The sequence below is a fragment of the Salvelinus fontinalis genome, chromosome 6, assembly GCF_029448725.1.
Source record: "Salvelinus fontinalis isolate EN_2023a chromosome 6, ASM2944872v1, whole genome shotgun sequence".
Taxonomy (NCBI): domain Eukaryota; kingdom Metazoa; phylum Chordata; class Actinopteri; order Salmoniformes; family Salmonidae; genus Salvelinus; species Salvelinus fontinalis.
Window position 1 is genome coordinate 41,449,690 of NC_074670.1, and position 19,423 is coordinate 41,469,112.

The window sequence follows — 19,423 nt, forward strand, 5'->3', positions numbered from 1 at the left end:
GCTGTCACAGTTACCAGCCCTTTCAAGCTTAACATCCTTATCATTTATCGCCCTCCAGGTTCCCTCGGAGAGTTCATCAATGAGCTTGATGCCTTGATAAGCTCCTTTCCTGAGGACGGCTCACCTCTCACAGTTCTGGGCGACTTTAACCTCCCCACGTCTACCTTTGACTCATTCCTCTCTGCCTCCTTCTTTCCACTCCTCTCCTCTTTTGACCTCACCCTCTCACCTTCCCCCCCTACTCACAAGGCAGGCAATACGCTTGACCTCATCTTTACTAGATGCTGTTCTTCCACTAACCACATTGCAACTCCCCTCCAAGTCTCCGACCACTACCTTGTATCCTTTTCCCTCTCGCTCTCATCCAACACTTCCCACACTGCCCCTACTCGGATGGTATCGCGCCGTCCCAACCTTCGCTCTCTCTCCCCCGCTACTCTCTCCTCTTCCATCCTATCATCTCTCCCCTCTGCTCAAACCTTCTCCAACCTATCTCCTGATTCTGCCTCCTCAACCCTCCTCTCCTCCCTTTCTGCATCCTTTGACTCTCTATGTCCCCTATCCTCCAGGCCGGCTCGGTCCTCCCCTCCCGCCCCGTGGCTCGATGACTCATTGCGAGCTCACAGAACAGGGCTCCGGGCAGCCGAGCGGAAATGGAGGAAAACTCGCCTCCCTGCGGACCTGGTATCCTTTCACTCCCTCCTCTCTACATTTTCCTCTTCTGTCTCTGCTGCTAAAGCCACTTTCTACCTCTCTAAATTCCAAGCATCTGCCTCTAACCCTAGGAAGCTCTTTGCCACCTTCTCCTCCCTCCTGAATCCTCCTCCCCCCCGCCTCCTCCCTCTCTGCAGATGACTTCGTCAACCATTTTGAAAAGAAGGTCGACGACATCCGATCCTCGTTTGCTAAGTCAAACGACACCGCTGGTTCTGCTCTCACTGCCCTACCCTGTGCTCTGACCGCTTTCTCCCCTCTCTCTCCAGATGAAATCTCGCGTCTTGTGACGGCCGGCCGCCCAACAACCTGCCCGCTTGACCCTATCCCCTCCTCTCTTCTCCAGACCATTTCCGGAGACCTTCTCCCTTACCTCACCTCACTCATCAACTCATCCCTGACCGCTGGCTACGTCCCTTCCGTCTTCAAGAGAGCGAGAGTTGCACCCCTTCTGAAAAAACCTACACTCGATCCCTCCGATGTCAACAACTACAGACCAGTATCCCTTCTTTCTTTTCTCTCCAAAACTCTTGAACGTGCCGTCCTTGGCCAGCTCTCCTGCAATCTCTCTCAGAATGACCTTCTTGATCCAAATCAGTCAGGTTTCAAGACTAGTCATTCAACTGAGACTGCTCTTCTCTGTATCACGGAGGCGCTCCGCACTGCTAAAGCTAACTCTCTCTCCTCTGCTCTCATCCTTCTAGACCTATCGGCTGCCTTCGACACTGTGAACCATCAGATCCTCCTCTCCACCCTCTCCGAGTTGGGCATCTCTGGCGCGGCCCACGCTTGGATTGCGTCCTACCTGACAGGTCGCTCCTACCAGGTGGCGTGGCGAGAATCTGTCTCCTCACCACGTGCTCTCACCACTGGTGTCCCCCAGGGCTCTGTCCTAGGCCCTCTCCTATTCTCGCTATACACCAAGTCACTTGGCTCTGTCATAACCTCACATGGTCTCTCCTATCATTGCTATGCAGACGACACACAATTAATCTTCTCCTTTCCCCCTTCTGATGACCAGGTGGCGAATCGCATCTCTGCATGTCTGGCAGACATATCAGTGTGGATGACGGATCACCACCTCAAGCTGAACCTCGGCAAGACGGAGCTGCTCTTCCTCCCGGGGAAGGACTGCCTGTTCCATGATCTCGCCATCACGGTTGACATCTCCATTGTGTCCTCCTCCCAGAGCGCTAAGAACCTTGGCGTGATCCTGGACAACACCCTGTCGTTCTCAACTAACATCAAGGCGGTGGCCCGTTCCTGTAGGTTCATGCTCTACAACATCCGCAGAGTACGACCCTGCCTCACACAGGAAGCGGCGCAGGTCCTAATCCAGGCACTTGTCATCTCCCGTCTGGATTACTGCAACTCGCTGTTGGCTGGGCTCCCTGCCTGTACCATTAAACCCCTAAAACTCATCCAGAACGCCACAGCCCGTCTGGTGTTCAACCTTCCCAAGTTCTCTCACGTCACCCCGCTCCTCCGCTCTCTCCACTGGCTTCCAGTTGAAGCTCGCATCCGCTACAAGACCATGGTGCTTGCCTACGGAGCTGTGAGGGGAACGGCACCTCAGTATCTCCAGGCTCTGATCAGGCCCTACACCCAAACAAGGGCACTGCGTTCATCCACCTCTGGCCTGCTCGCCTCCCTACCACTGAGGAAGTACAGTTCCCGCTCAGCCCAGTCAAAACTGTTCGCTGCTCTGGCCCCACAATGGTGGAACAAACTCCCTCACGACGCCAGGACAGCGGAGTCAATCACCACCTTCCGGAGACACCTGAAACCCCACCTCTTTAAGGAATACCTAGGATAGGATAAAGTAATCCTTCTGACCACCCCCCCCCCTTAAAAGATTTAGATGCACTGTTGTAAAGTGGCTGTTCCACTGGATGTCATAAGGTGAATGCACCAATTTGTAAGTCGCTCTGGATAAGAGCGTCTGCTAAATGACTTAAATGTAAATGTTTACTCCCAGCTTTTGGGTACTCTCTCGCTATACCTAAGCTGGATGTCGTAATGAAGTTATTTTTACAATTCTAACACGTCGATTGCATTAAGAACTAGTGTATCTATCATTTCCTATACAACATGTATTTTTTAGTTATGTTTATGAATAGTTATTTGGTCAATATGTGTGTCAGAAAAAGTGTCAGAAAAATATCCGGACGTTGTGGGAAAAAGCTGCTACGTTAACACAATGTATAACCACTGATTTCAGCTCTAAATATGCACATTTTCAAACAAAACATAAGTGTATGTATAACCTGATGTTATAGGACTGTCATCTGATGAAGCTTATCAAGGTAAATCAAAATTATATATCTTGTTGGTTTATTCGCTATTGCTAACGTGCCTATTGCTATCGCTAACGTGCCTTGATGAATGAATGCGGTAGTGTGGTAGGCTATTGTAGTAAGCTAATATAATGCTATATTGTGTTTTCGCTGTAAAACACTTAAGAAATCGGAAATATTGGCTGGATTCACAAGATGTTTGTCTTTAATTTGCTGTACACCATCGATTTTTCAGAAATGTTTTATGATGAGTATTTAGGTATTTGACGTTGGTGTCTGTAATTATTCTGTCTGTGCAATTTCTGATTGTAGCTGCAATGTAAACTACGATTTATACCTGAAATATGCACATTTTACGAACAAAACATAGATTTATTGAATAACATGTTATAAGACTGTCATCTGATGAAGTTGTTTGTTGGTTAGTTTGGTTGGTTCTTGGTTAGTTAGGTTGACTTTGTGCATGCTACCTGTGCTGTGAAAAATGTCTGTCCTTTTTTGTATTTGGTGGTGAGCTAACATAAATATATGTGGTGTTTTCGCTGTAAAACATTTTAAAAATCGGACATGTTGACTGGATTCACAAGATGTGTCTCTTTCATTTGCTGTATTGGACCTTTATGTGTGAAAGTTAAATATTTCAAAAAAATATCTTTTGAATTTCGCGCTCTGCCTTTTCAGTGGAATGTGGGAGGAGTTCCGCTGGCGGAACGCCAGAGCCAGACAGGTTAAAATCACCATAGAAATGGCCCTTCTCAACATAGATTGATTACCAATATAGGCAATGAAAGCCAAGGATCGGGAGGTGAAAATGACGAAGGTTTGATTGGTTCATCCAGCTGTCACCGCGTGCCACTGATGTGCGTGCATGTACATTTGTGCGTTTCAAGACCCTTGACTGGCACCGAAATCCAGCCTTGTGTGTGACCTTCACAATCCTTAGTGAGAGGGATAAATCCACAGCTCTGAAGACCAGGGCTCTTAGCCGTCTCGGCCCAATCCCTCCATTTCCCTCAATTGCTCAGCTCTCCCATGATTCCCCACACCAGCCCCCTGCCCCATCTATAGCTCCCACTCTAGTACACACACATCCCTCTCATCCCCTCATCCTCCCCATTGTCCCCTCTGTGTTACCGTTGGTTCGCCACAGCAGATCTGAGGTTCAGAATAAATCCAGGCCCTCGCTCTCCAGGATGAGCTGCTATCCCTGTGCCCATTCCCTAAATAGACATATTATTAATTAAAGAGAGACTCTGGCGGTCACATTAACATCAGCGTCCATCATGGAGCCTCACGCGCTGAAGCTGTAATCACTAACCCAACCCACTACAGAATCATTTTAAGATTGTTTTATTTTAATCTGCTCTTAATTGAATCAGAAATACATTCCAGCATCCCACTGGTTTATGTCCACAGTGACATACTTTTTATAGATATTCCAGATCAAAATAATCTCTCCCTGAGAAAAGTTGTACTTGGACAGAACTACTAGGAATAATGCTTCCGGTTGGGCCTACAAACTTTATTATACTTTTATTTCCTACTTTTTTCTTCCTATCACAAAGTTCACTGACCAACACAAAGGATGATTTTTTTTAAATTAACATGTGCCTTGAAAACCGCATGGGAGCTGTCCATGGTACCTATCTTTCTCACACCACTTCTGCCACTTCCTGAATCATAAATCTCAGACATTCATGTGGAAAATGTTATTCACTTTTTGCTTTCTGTCTTAATAAACTCTGGGACAGCACTGAGGTGGAAAACAGGTGTGAAACTATCTAGGGATTTAACCTTTTACGGGGGCAGCCCGACACCGGTACACTTATGACAACATCCAGCTCAAAGTGCAGGGAGCGAAATTCAAAATCTATTTTTTTTTTTATATTTAACTTTCACACATTAACAAGTCCAAGACACCAGATGAAAGGTGCACATCTTGTGAATCAAGCCAACATGTCCGAATTTTAAAATGTTTTACAGGGAAGACAAAATATGTAAATCTATTAGCTAACCACGTTACCAAAAGACACAACTTTTCTAACTCCATCAGTTTCTTACTCCATCAGGTGCTATCACAAATTCGACCAAATAAAGATATAAATAGCCACTAACCAAGAAACAAATTCATCAGATGACAGTCTGATAACATATTTATTGTATAGCATATGTTTTGTTCGAAAAATTTGCATATTTCATGTATAAACCATAGTTTACATTTCAGCTACAATCCGAAATTGCACCGAAAGCAGCCATAATATTTACAGACACCAACGTCAAATAGCTAATTACTCATCATAAAACATTTCTGAAAAATACATAGTCTGCAGCAATTGAAAGACAGGCATCTTGTGATTCAAAACAATATTTCCGATTTATTAAATGTTTTACAGCGAAAACAAAATGTATCGCTATATTAGCGTAGCTACAATAGACAGAAATAATTGGGCGCCCACGGCCAGTTCACATGCAAGACAGATATATGAAATAACATCATAAAATGGGTCTTACTTTTGCTGATCTTTCATCAGAATGATGACGAACGTGTCCTCTGTCCAGATGAGTCGTTGTTTCGATTCAGAATGGCAAATGTCCCTCTTCAATTAGCATTGGCACTAGCCGAGTGGCATAAATTTCTCCAACGTAAACACAGTCAGAGGACGGAACACGGCAGAACTCCCGAATAAAGTTTCAATAATCTGATTAAACTATATTGAAAAAACATACATTACGATGATATAGTCACATGTATCAAAAAAAAATCGAGCCGGAGACGTTAGCCGTTCGTTACCAAGGCAAAACAGAAGTCAATCCCACTTCCTTCAGAGTACCGGAAGTGGACGGTCACGTCAAAGAAATAGGTTTTTTTCCACCACGGACCAAGAGGAACAAAAAAAAAAATTCTCTGACATCCTCTTTACACCAATAGGAAGGCGTATAGAGTGTCAGCAGACTCCTAAGTGTTAAGACCATGTATAGGCATCAAGTTGAAAAGAGCATCGATTTCTGACATTTCACTTCCTGGTCAGGAAAAGTGCTGCAGAAGGACTTCTGTTTCACTCAGAGAAATAATTCCAACTCTTTTAGAAACTAGAAAGTGTTTTCTATCCAAAAAGAATAATAATATTCATATTGTACGAGCAAGATTTGAGTAGGAGGCCGTTTGAAATGGGCACGATTTCACTGGCTACTCAACACTTTGCCTTGCAGCCATAAGAATTAAGGTAATCTACAATGGTGAGATTCCCACCTCATAGCCTTATCCCAATGAACAGAGATGGCACTGATGTGAGCCTTTTACGCAGGCCTTTCCAAATGTCACGAAGACATAATGGACTCGCTGAGTAGTTAAAAGAATCCTCAGACATCTTTCTAATCAGAGTTCAAAAATTATCTTTTGGCTATCACACACAATTCCCCTGTAATGATGCTACTGCCTAGAAATGATGTCAACGAAGAACATGCATTATTTGTCCCCTAATTCGGGGGAAAGTGAGCTTTGAAACTAACGGATGAGAAATGTCACTCTCCCCATGATAGTGCTGTAATATACTAAACATTTTCTTCAAGGAAGCATTCAACATAGGTCACAGATGGAATTAGTTTACAGGCAAAATTGAAAAGATAAATGTAAACAGGGTGCTTGCTGTTCCCATAATAATAGAGGCACCTGAGTTTAGCATAGAATAATTGCCTTCGCCTTAGCCAAGTCATTTTCTGTTTTCAATTTATTCCACGTGTTCTACAGTAATCTTCCTCCACACTTGGACTGAGGTAAATGCAGAAGCAAAAACAAGGTACATGTCCGCAAACTCACAGTATAATCTGCCAATTGAAATGTTTCCATTATCCCAAAATATTTAATGCTGCCTATACATTGCGTACTGTAACTGTAAAAAAATTATATTGCAAGTACATATTTTTCTCTGCCATTTGAGCTGAATAAAATGACCCTAGTTCTTTAATTCTATATAGTGACGGCCGCCTAGGAAGCTTCTTTGGTTCATTTAATGCTTGTTATACTACAGTATGTTTTGGATCTCCTGGACCCAAATTTAAAGCGTGATTAGCATTAATGTCAGGCAGCAGAACAAGCGTAACCCTGCTCTGTTTAGTCTGATCAAAGAGCCAACCAGGAATCACATGCACAGTCTTACCAACTAGCCGAGCAGGAAGTAGAAATTACCAGTAATTGGGGCTGCTCGCAATATTAACTGAAAAATAATTAATGGCCTGAATGCAGAGCTTGGCAGGCAGCTCGTATTAATGAGGTTGGACTTCGAAAGAGCTGTTTTTCTCATGTCCTCATAAAACAGAAGGGAGAAGGTAACATTTAAAAAGGGCTGTGGCATGTGCCATCCCATTTCAATGCTATAAGGGTGATATAAGGTTGTTTTCAGACTTGGTCCCTTTCAGCCAATTTTTGTGAACTCAGTGCGGGTTCGCATACTTTTTCCGTGCAGTGTGAACACTCCAAAGGATCTCAGACCCCTCAGAAGAGCCCCTGAAGCGAACCGAACTGAGACCATCTCGAGAAGTGGTCTGAGTTTGGTTCGCCTGAATTCTTTGGTCCGTTTCCTTTTTTTAGGACAATGTGAACCCAAACCTCCCTAGGTTTGCTTGTTATTATTCCCGCACCACACACTAGACTACTGCAGCACCGTTTCCCCTGCTATAATCCCACACATTGGTTCTACAAAAGAGAGAAGATGATGATGTGGAGGTTCGCGGATGTGTGCTGTTTTTGGATATTGATTCTGCGATTGTCAAGGACGAACAGAAATTCCAAAATGTGTGAAGTTTTTAGTTCTGATTTGTTTGCAATATGTGATCTATAGGCTAAGATAGCTTCATAAGCTGTTTATTGATTGTGGGGTTTGAATAGTGTGAGAGGACAACATATTTGGTGAGAATCACAACATAGTGTACAACATTGATTCTCACTCTTAAAGGGGCAGTAGCCTACCTTGGGTGTAAAATTTCAAATGGAGCATTATTTGTTCTGCAGTTATTCTATCGCTATTTATTCAGTTACTTATCAAATTTACATGTTAATAGTACCTTCTGATTACAATTATTATCGCTCATATTTTAACTACATTCAATCTATTAGCTTGTAAGTAGGTATATCTAGCTGTCCGATAAAGCTTTCTGATTGAATGGCAATTTTGTTTCTGGTGTCCTTTGACAGCTCTTTGGTCTTGGCCATAGTGGAGTTTGGAGTGTGACTGTTTGAGCTTGTGGACAGGTGTCTTTTAAGTTCAAACAGGTGCCATTAACCTGTTATGGCTGCAGCCCGACACCGGTACACTTATGACAACATCCAGCTGTTATGCTGTAGCTGTGAATATCTGAACATTGCATCCAAAAATAAACTGGTCACATTCTGGACATTCAGTGGGGCAAAAAAGTATTTAGTCAGCCACCAATTGTGCAAGTTCTCCCACTTAAAAAGATGAGAGAGGCCTGTAATTTTCATCATACGTACACTTCAACTATGACATACAAAATGAGAAGAAAAAAAATCCAGAAAATCACATTGTAGGATTTTTAATGAATTTATTTGCAAATTATGGTGGAAACTAAGTATTTGGTCACCTACAAACAAGCAAGATTTCTGGCTCTCACAGACCTGTAACTTCTTCTTTAAGAGGCTCCTCTGTCCTCCACTCGTTACCTGTATTAACTTCTTATGGCTGCAAGGGGCAGCACTGAGTAACCTGAAAAGAGGTGGCCATTTCAAACGGCCTCCTGAATTATTTCTCTAAGTGAACCAGAACTCTTTCTGCAGCCCATTTCCTATCCGGAAGTGAGATTTCCAAATGCGAGGTCTCTTTTCAAGAGCTTGTCTATAAAAGGACATGTCACTTGGGACCATAGAAACACGTCATACGCCTTCCCTTGGGTGTCATGCGGAAGTGAGAGTAGGAAGGACTTGAATATCTCGTTCAGGGATTGAATACATCATCTTGGAGTGAGAGGTCCGCCATTATTTTTTGTTTCGAAGGCGCGAAGTTGGACCTTGAATTGCCTCCTGGAAAACCGTCGTTATAGGTGAATATGATCTCCGGCTTCGATTTTACTTGATACATGTCACAATATCATCCTAAAGTATGTTTTTTCAATATAGTTGAATTATATTATTGAAATTTATTCGGGACTTTAGACGTGATGCGTTGGAAGAATTTTTTCAAGAAGGAGAGGTTAGCGCTGCACGGCCAGTGTGCTTGCTAATTCAAGAGGGAAATAGTTCGTTCTGGATCCAAACAAAGACCGTTCTGGACAATGGACCCCTTTACAACATTCTGATGGAAGATCAACAAAGATAAGGACCCAATTTTGGATGCTATTTCATACATCTGTCGAGCTGTGCTATCGCTACCGATTACTTGGAATCAATGCTGTTGTGTGTTAGCTATTGCAGTAAGCTAATATAACGATATATTGTGTTTTCGCTGTAAAACACTTCAAAAATCGGAAATATTGGCTGTATTCACAAGATCTTTGTCTTTCATTTTGCTATACACCATATATTTTTCTGAAATGTTTTATGATGAGTAATTAGGTAGTTGACGTTGGTGTCTGTATTTACTCTGGCTACTCCCGTGCTATTTCTGACTGTAGCTATGATGGTAGCATCAATGTAAAACTGATTTATAGCTCAAATATGCACATTTTTCGAACAAAATATAGATTTATTGTGTAACATGTTATAGGACTGTCATCTGAGGAAGTTGTTTCTAGGTTTGTTTCGTTCGATCTTGGTTAGTTAGGTTGGCTTTGTGCATGCTACCTGTGCTGTGAAAAATCCTCTTTTGTATTTGGTGGTGAACTAACATAAATATACGTGGTGTTTTTGCTGTAAAACATTTTAAAAATCGGACACGTTGGCTGGATTAACAAGATGTGTATCTTTCAAATGCTGTATTGGACTTGTTAAAACCTGTTGGGGATGGGGGCGCTGTTTAGACTATTTATGCTAATTTGGCTAATTTTTGAAACGGCTTCCCACAAAATCCTTGATCGTACAATATGCATATTATTATTATTATTGGATAGAAAACAGTCTATAGTTTCTATAGGAGTTGAAATTTTGTCTCTAAGTGGAACAGAGCCCATTCTACAGCAATTTCCCTGACATGGATTCAGATTTCAGAAATGTTGGCCACTGTTCTGAAGTCAGTTAAAACGGCACTGATTTTGCTATGACTATACGGACACTTCTTACGTCTTCCCCTGGATGCCTTTACGTGATGACGATTCCAATGGGGTCGATTGCGCGTTCACAGGCACTACAAATGAAAAAACCCTGTAGCTAGCAAGTCTTTTCTTGCTGTGTAACGCGCGTGGAGGACACCGACCCTCTCCTGTTCCAAGCGTTAGTTTAGCCTGTTACATTTCTCCGGTCATCTTTTCACTCGTTATAGGAGTTAAAAACATCATAAGGTAGTTAATTTAAAGCGTTTTATAGCAATTTATATCCGTTTAGTGCGATTTTGGGACATTTATTTCTTTAACGCTGTGAATAGGTGGGCACGCTTTTCAGTTCATCCCGAACGCAGTTGGCATTTTCACATGGCAAGAGGACAGCTTTTCACCAAAAGACGATTCCTCCCAAGAAAGGATCCTTTGCCCAAGATACTGATGGAAGAACAGCTCAAGGTAGGACATTTTTATTATGATAAATCGTGTTTCTGTCGAAACATTTTAGTGGCTTAGGACGCCATGTTTTTTGACGTAGCTTCGCTTTGCGCAAACTGTATTGAAAATTAAGGATAAATTAAAAATGTAATAACGCAATTGTATTAAGAATTAAATTGTCTATCAATTCCTGTCCACCTTATATTTTTTTTATTCACATTTATGAGTATTTATTTTTAAGAGTAGATCACTGTCTAAGTGGCGCAAGGACTTTTTCTTTACCAGCTTGTCTACATTTCACATTGTCTAACCATGATTTTGGTGGCTAAATATAAACATTTTCGATCAAACTGTATATGCATGTTGTAATGTGATGTTACAGGAGTGTCATCGGAAGAATTCTGAGAAGGTTAGTGAAAAAATTAATATCTTTTGGCGATGTTGACTTTTATCGCTCACTTTGGCTAGAATCAATGCTGGGCTGCTAATTGCTATGTGCTAAGCTAATATAACGATTTATTGTGTTTTCGCTGTAAGACACTTAGAAAATCTGAAATATTGTCTGTATTCACAGGATCTGTGTCTTTCGATTCGTGTATGCTGTGTATTTTTACGAAATGTTTGATGATTAGTAAGTAGGTAAACACGTTGCTCTAAGTAGTTTTTCTATTCCATTTGTGACGGTGGGTGCAATTGTAACCAATGCCATCTACCTGAAATATGCACTTTTTTCTAACAAAACCTATCCCATACCATAAATATGTTATCAGACTGTCATCTGATGAGTTTTTTTGTTGGTTAGGGGCTATAAATATCTTAGTTTAGTCGAATTGGTGATGGCTACTGGTGTTGGTGGACAAATAAAAGATGGTGGATTATGCTAATGTGTTTTTAGGTAATAGATGTACATCTTTACATATTGTGTCTTCCCTGTAAAACATTTTAAAAATCGGACAAGTTGACTGGATTCACAAGATCTGTGTCTTTCATTAGCTGTATTGGACTTTAATGTGTGAAAGTTAAATATTTTAAAAAAATATTTTTTTTGAATTTCGCGGCACTGGTTTTTCAGTGTGTGCCGCTAGCGCCACGCTGATCCTAGACAGGTTAATGTGTGAAAGTTAAATATAAAAAAAAAAAGAGATTTTGAATTTCGCGCCCTGCAATTGAGCTGGATGTTGTCATAAGTGTACCGACGTCGGGACAGCCCGCCTAACAGGTTAAAAACCACAGCAGCCTCCATTACCCAGTGATCCAACACATTACATAGTTAGCCCAGGGATGTCATTTTCCAGTGGGCAAGAGTCTCCCGCCCCAGCCCCAATGAACACTCCACTCAGAACAGTCTGTATTGTTGTGTTGCCTCCAGACAGAAAGGACTGAGTATCATCATGCTTTTCCTGTTGCATGAGTTGAGGAGAGAAAGTGTCAAATTAAAAGATCTAAGGGACTCCTCAGGGAGGTACGCACATTTTTATTGCTGTGGAAGACGAGCCCTCTTCATAATTTAGTGCTTCATCATCCTTTATTTTTTTTCTATGTGCTAGCACTTTTATAGAGCTCACTACATTTTAAAATCTGTTGTTCTACACTACAAAACACTGTCATGGAGTACCTATGAGGACAACAACAAAAAATACCTTGATGTGTTAATGCCCATGTTAATTCTTCAAATTCAGACTTTTTATATGCAAATCTTCCTATTCTTCACTTTTTTTTCATGAATATGATATCACAGGTTCAGTAAGGGAATACAATACCTGATAAGTCTCCCCTTGATGTTGAGGTGAACATTTTAGTTTTTTTTTTATTTACTTTCAAGGATGTTATGAGGATGTTCTTGGCATGTCATCTAAGCTGCTTTCTATTGTTTTTTCCATTCATTGCATAAGACGAAATAATGCACCTAACTCACCTTTGCCACTGTTCTGTTCACTTCCATATGAAGAGGATGAGTTCTGGTCCTCAAGCATGGCCAACACTGTGGAATTGTTCCTTACCACCCACAACCCATAGGGAACTTCCAATGTTCAGTCTCTCAGGATCTGATTGAATGGTAATTTGAACCCAAGGAATCAAAAGTTGCTTTTCTGGTGTTCTATAAGCCAAAATAAGCGGGTGTTACATAGCAAAGGCACTGTTGAGCAATATAAATTATGCAGTCTTTTTTGGTTTTTCAGAGCAGAGCCTGAACAATAGGCAAATATTGAAAGTTAAATCCAATAGATGGCATTAGAATACAGGTCATAGTAGTTTTTTACTGACATGTTTCAATTAGTTCCCAGGGTAAAGAAAAATGTAATTAAAATACTGCACATTCTACATCTCAACAACCTCATTAAAACCTCTGACAGCTACCACCCGCTTCTTTCAATTTCCGCCTGAAGACATACCCAAATCTAACTGCCTCTAGCTCAGGCCCAGAAGCAAGGATATGAATATTCTTGGTACCATTTGAAAGAAAACACCCTGAAGTTTGTGTAAATGTGAATTGAATGTAGGAGAATATAACACAATAGATCTGGTTTAGATAATACAATGAAAAAACCATACGTTTTTTCTTTTTAATTGTTGTATCATCATCTTTAAAATGAACAAGATAAAACAAACATTCAGATATGAATATGGGGACAATTTCAGTGAAAAACATGAGGGCACCAGTACTTGTCCAAAGTTTCAGAATGATAATACCTTCCAAAATGAGTGTGCTACATTACATTTATTATGAAGTCACCCAGGTGTCCCACACAAGTAGTCCAAAAGTACCCAAGTGGCCAAATTGGTGAAGGTATACATTTTGAAACAAATAACTCTATACAAAATACCAAAATGGTATTCTAGCCCACCCCCCCAAAAATGGAGGGAAAGAAATGGGGGGGGGGAAAGGGAAAAAAATATACACTGCTCAAAAAAATAAAGGGAACACTTAACCTCTAACGCCTCACAAACCCGGATCCGGGAGCACCCCCATCAAAAAAGCTGACTAGCATAGCCTAGCCTAAAGCCACAGGGATATCATATAATAAAATGTTCATGAAATCACAAGTCCAAGACACCAAGTGAAAGATACACATCTTGTGAATCAAGCCATAATTTCAGATTTTTTAAATGTTTTACAGGGAAGACATAATATGTAAATCTATTAGCTAACCACGTTAGCAAAAGACACCACTTCTTTACTCCACCAGTAGCTATCACAAATTCGACCAAATAAAGATATAAATAGCCACTAACCAAGAAACAACCTCATCAGATGACAGTCTGATAACATATTTATTGTATAGCATATGTTTTGTTAGAAAAATGTGCATATTTGAGCTATAAATCAGAGTTTACCATTGCAGCCACCATCACAACTCTCACCAAAGCGACTAGAATAAATACAGAGACCATCGTGTATTAGCCAATTACTCATCATAAAACATTTCTTAAAAATACACCGCGTACAGCAGATGAAAGACACAGATCTTGTGAATCCAGACAATATTCCAGATTTTCTAAGTGTTTTACAGCGAAAACACAATATAGCGTTATATTAGCTTACCACAATAGCAAACATCACACCAGCATTGATTCAAGGCAAAAATAGTGATAACGTATAAACCACAATATATTAATTTTTTCACTAACCTTCTCAGAATTCTTCAGATGACAGTCCTATAACATCTTATTACACAATGCATATAGAGTTTGTTCGAAAATGTGCATATTTAGCGCCACAAATCGTGGTTATACAATGAGAAAAGTAGCAAAGCTGCCCAGAAAATGTCAGGAGAAATCTTTGAAGAGGCACCTATTCTAATCAGTAACTATTCCAAAACTTGACTAAAAAATACAGGTTGGACAGCAATTGAAAGACAAATTAGTTCTTAATGCAATCGCTGGGTTACATTTTTAAAATTAACATTACTTCAAAATACAGCGTGCGATAAAGCAAGGCTACACTGCAAGTAATGGCGTCTTATGCATTTTACTTTTTTCAACAGAACAATGAATTATCAGCATAAATAGTTCTTACTTTTTGATGCACTCTCATCAGAATCTTGGGATAGGTGTCCTTTGTCCAAAAGAATCGTTGCTAGGTTGGAGAACGTCGTCTTCCACGTTGCAATTAGCAGTAAACAATAGCATGAGAGAGAGAGATACCCAACTTCCTACAGCGCCAAGAAAATAAATACCCAAAAATCGCAATATACTGACATAAACTGATATAACTCGGTTTAAAATAACAACAGTATGATGTCTTTAACAACTATATAGAATAAAAACAGAGCCGGATATATCTAGGAGCTAAAACAGGAGCTTCTAACACGACATGCCAAGATCCTCCCTGCGTCAGAGCGAAGAGTCAAAAGAAGGGACACTTCGTTTCCAATCAATTTATAGACTTTCAGATCTGCCTAGAGACTCCATTTCAAAACCCTCTATTCGCTGACACCCAGGGGAAGGCGTATGCAGTGCATCTCAACCAATAGAAGACAGGCAGAGTTATACATAGGTCTGAGAGCAGGTTGGAAAATTCTGCATTCTCACATCCACATAGGGAAATTGCTCTAAGTCCAGTTCTGTTTCACTCACAGACATAATTCAAACGGTTTTAGAAACTAGAGAGTGTTTTCTATCCAATAGTAATAATAATATGCATATTGTACGAGCAAGAATTGAGTACGAGGCAGTTTAATTTGGGAACGTCAAGATTACATAGTGCTAACAGCTCCCCCTATTGACAAGAAGTTAAACAATACAATGTAACTCCAAGTCAATCACACTTCTGTGAAATCAAACTGTCCACTTAGGAAGCAACACTGATTGACAATAAATTTCACATGCTGTTGTGCAAATGGAATAGACAAAACGTGGAAATTATAGGCAATTAGCAAGCCACCCCCAAAAAAGGAGTGATTCTGCAGGTGGTGACCACAGACCACTTCTCAGTTCCTATGCTTCCTGGCTGATGTTTTGGTCACTTTTGAATGCTGGCGGTGCTTTCACTTGAGTGGTAGCATGAGACGGAGTCTACAACCCACACAAGTGTCTCAGGTAGTGCAGCTCATCCAGGATGGTACATCAATGCGAGCTTTCGCAAGAAGGTTTGCTGTGTCTGTCAGCGTAGTGTCCAGAGCATGGAGGCGCTACCAGGAGACAGGCCAGTACATCAGGAGACGTGGAGGAGGCCGTAGGAGGGCAACAACCCAGCAGCAGGAGCACTACCTCCGCCTTTGTGCAAGGAGGAGCAGATGGAGCACTGCCAGAGCCCTGCAAAATGACCTCCAGCAGGCCACAAATGTGCATGTGTCTGCTCAAACGGTCAGAAACAGACTCCATGAGGGTGGTATGAGGGCCCGACGTCCACAGGTGGGGGTTGTGCTTACAGCCCAACACCATGCAGGACGTTTGGCATTTGCCAGAGAACACCAAGATTGGCAAATTCGCCACTGGCGCCCTGTGCTCTTCACAGATGAAAGCAGGTTCACACTGAGCACGTGACAGACGCGACAGAGTCTGGAGACGCCGTGGAGAACGTTCTGCTGCCTGCAACATCCTCCAGCATGACCGATTTGGCGGTGGGTCAGTCATGGTGTGGGGTGGCATTTCTTTGGGGGCCGCACAGCCCTCCATGTGCTCGCCAGAGGTAGCCTGACTGCCATTAGGTACCGAGATGAGAACCTTAGACCCCTTTTGAGACCATATGCTGGTGCGGTTGGCCCTGGGTTCCTCCTAATGCAAGACAATGCTAGACCTCATGTGGCTGGAGTGTGTCAGCAGTTCCTGCAAGAGGAAGGCATTGATGCTATGGACTGGCCCGCCCGTTCCCCAGACCTGAATCCAATTGAGCACATCTGGGACATCATGTCTCGCTCCATTCACCAACGCCACGTTTCACCACAGACTGTCCAGGAGTTGGCGGATGCTTTTGTCCAGGTCTGGGAGGAGATCCCTCAGGAGACCATCCGCCACCTCATCAGGAGCACACCCAGGCGTTGTAGGGAGGTCATACAGGCATGTGGAGGCCACACACACTACTTAGCCTAATTTTGACTTGTTTTAAGGACATTACATCAAAGTTGGATTAGCCTGTAGTGTGGTTTTCCACTTTAATTTTGAGTGTGACTCCAAATCCAGACCTCCATGGGTTGATAAATTTGATTTCCATTGATCATTTGTGTGATTTTGTTGTCAGCACATTCAACTATGTAAAGAAAAAAGTATTTAATAAGAATATTTCATTCATTCAGACCTAGGATGTGTTATTTTAGTGTTCCCTTAATTTTTTTGAGCAGGGTATACATTTACAAAATAACATGGGTAACTATTTACACACTTTCAATATTTGGAAACCCTCAGTCCTCTATCAAATCAAATCTATTTACATAGCCCTTCGTACATCAGCTAATATCTCAAAGTGCTGTACAGAAACCCAGCCTAAAACCCCAAACAGCAAGCAATGCAGGTGTAGAAGCACGGTGGCTAGGAAAAACTCCCTAGAAAGGCCAAAAGCTAGGAAGAAACCTAGAGAGGAACCAGGCTATGAGGGGTGGCCAGTCCTCTTCTGGCTGTGCCGGGTGGAGATTATAACAGAACTATGCCAAGATGTTCAAAAATGTTCATAAGTGACAAGCATGGTCAAATAATAATCATGAATAATTTTCAGTTGGCTTTTCATAGCTGATCATTAAGAGTTGAAAAACAACAGGTCTGGGACAGGTGGCGGTTCCATAACCGCAGGCAGAACAGCTGAAACTGGAATAGCAGCAAGGCCAGGCGGACTGGGGACAGCAAGGAGTCACCACGGGCGGCAGTCCCGACGCATGGTCCTAGGGCCCAGGTCCTCCGAGAGAAAGAAAGAGAGAAGGAGAAAATTAGAGAGAGCCAAGATTTTCAAAATGTTCATAAATGACAAGCATGGTCAAATAATAATCAGGAATAAATCTCAGTTGGCTTTTCATAGCCGATCATTAAGAGTTGAAAACAGCAGGTCTGGGACAGGTAGGGGTTTCGTAACCGCAGGCAGAAACAGTTGAAACTGGAATAGCAGCAAGGCCGGGCGGACTGGGGACAGCAAGGTGTCAGCATGCCCAGTAGTCCTGACGTATGGTCCTAGGGCTCAGGTTCTCAGAGAGAAAGAGAGAACGAGAGAATTAGAGAGAGCATACTTAAATTCACACAGGACACTGGATAAGACAGGAGAAGTACTCCAGGTATAACCAACTGACCCTAGCCCCCCGACACATAAACTACTGCAGCATAAATACTGGAGGCTGAGACAGGAGCGGTCAGGAGACACTGTGGCCCCATCCCCATCCGGCCCCATCCACTCGATGAGAACCAGCTTCTCCCCTGAACGATCACAATGCTTTAGAATATGTTTCCCATTAAATTTCCACATTAGAGGAATTTAGCTCATGTGGCTGCTGCCACTGTGAGAGAAGAGAATATGAAATATTCTAGATTTATATTGAGAAAAACTCATTTGAAGTGGTTAGGAAATATAATAATTTCTTGAATGTTCATGATTCCTCTGTGTGAAGCTCAAATGTATATTTGAGAGAACATATGTTGTACAATATTTCCAGATCGCTGTTTTCAAGAAGGGAAAACCCTCATAATACAGGTCCAATGGACTGCACGGATATTCTTGTGGCTCTCTTTCTCTCTGGGTTTTGAGTCTGTTCAACAGGATGACTTGTATGTCTTGTATGCTCGGCTCTCCAGGCCCCGGGAACAACTCATGCAGACCACAAGCCGGCAGGGCCTGGAGAGCCGAGCAGCTACTATATAAGCTACAAATATATGTTACAGTGAACAACGGAAATGTCTCTTCTGCACTGCTCTCAACTGCCTTCCTGACAGCATACATCACCTATAATACAGTTGAGACAAGCACAGGGTCAAGATGCAGTACAGCGCCCGTGGATGGAGATCATGTTGTGGGGTTAAGGGCCTTACTCAAGGGCCCAATGGTAGGGGAACATCTTGAGGATGTGAATCCAGCAGCCTTCCAGTTGCCAGATCAGTTCCCCCTTTTTACAGCACCCGGCTGGGGTTTTTCTGACTGGCCACCTTTCGGTTACAGGTCTAACAACTCCTATCAGTACAATACTCCTTATTGTATTTCTGATTCCAATAGACTGACCACTACAGTACAGTATACAGGGATTCCTTTCTGTTATGAATATCTCCAAAGCAACTGTATATTAAACAGTAGTACAGTATCTGGTTGTAAACAGTAAGACATCAACCCCACAACCGCTTAGAACCCAGCAGCTCAAGCATTAGTTCTATCAAATAATATAAGTCAAAATGACATCACATGGAAAGAGCAGGACTGAAGCTTGTTACTTGTCAGACACAATACTCTTAAGGATCAGAGTCAAGCACACAGATCCAGATATCTTTGCCTCTGAGTGAAACTTATGATGTACAATATCTGAAGAATAGTATATGTACAGCAATATTTAAATAGGATAGGCCTTGACTAGAATACAGTGTACACATATGAAGTGAGTAAAACAGTATGTAAACTGTCTTTAAAGTGACCAGTGTCCCATAATTATTTACATAGTGCAGCAGCCTCTAAGGTGCATGGTAGAGTAATAGGTGGTAGCCATCTTGTGATAGTGACTAAAGGCCAGGGTACTGGGCAGTGGCCAGCTAGTGTACTCCCCTTAAGGATGGTAGAGGAGTTAAAAGGCCGTGTCTCGGGTGGCTGAGGTCCTTGATGGTCTTCTTGGTCTTCCAGTGACACCGGGTGCTGTAGATGTCCTGAAGGG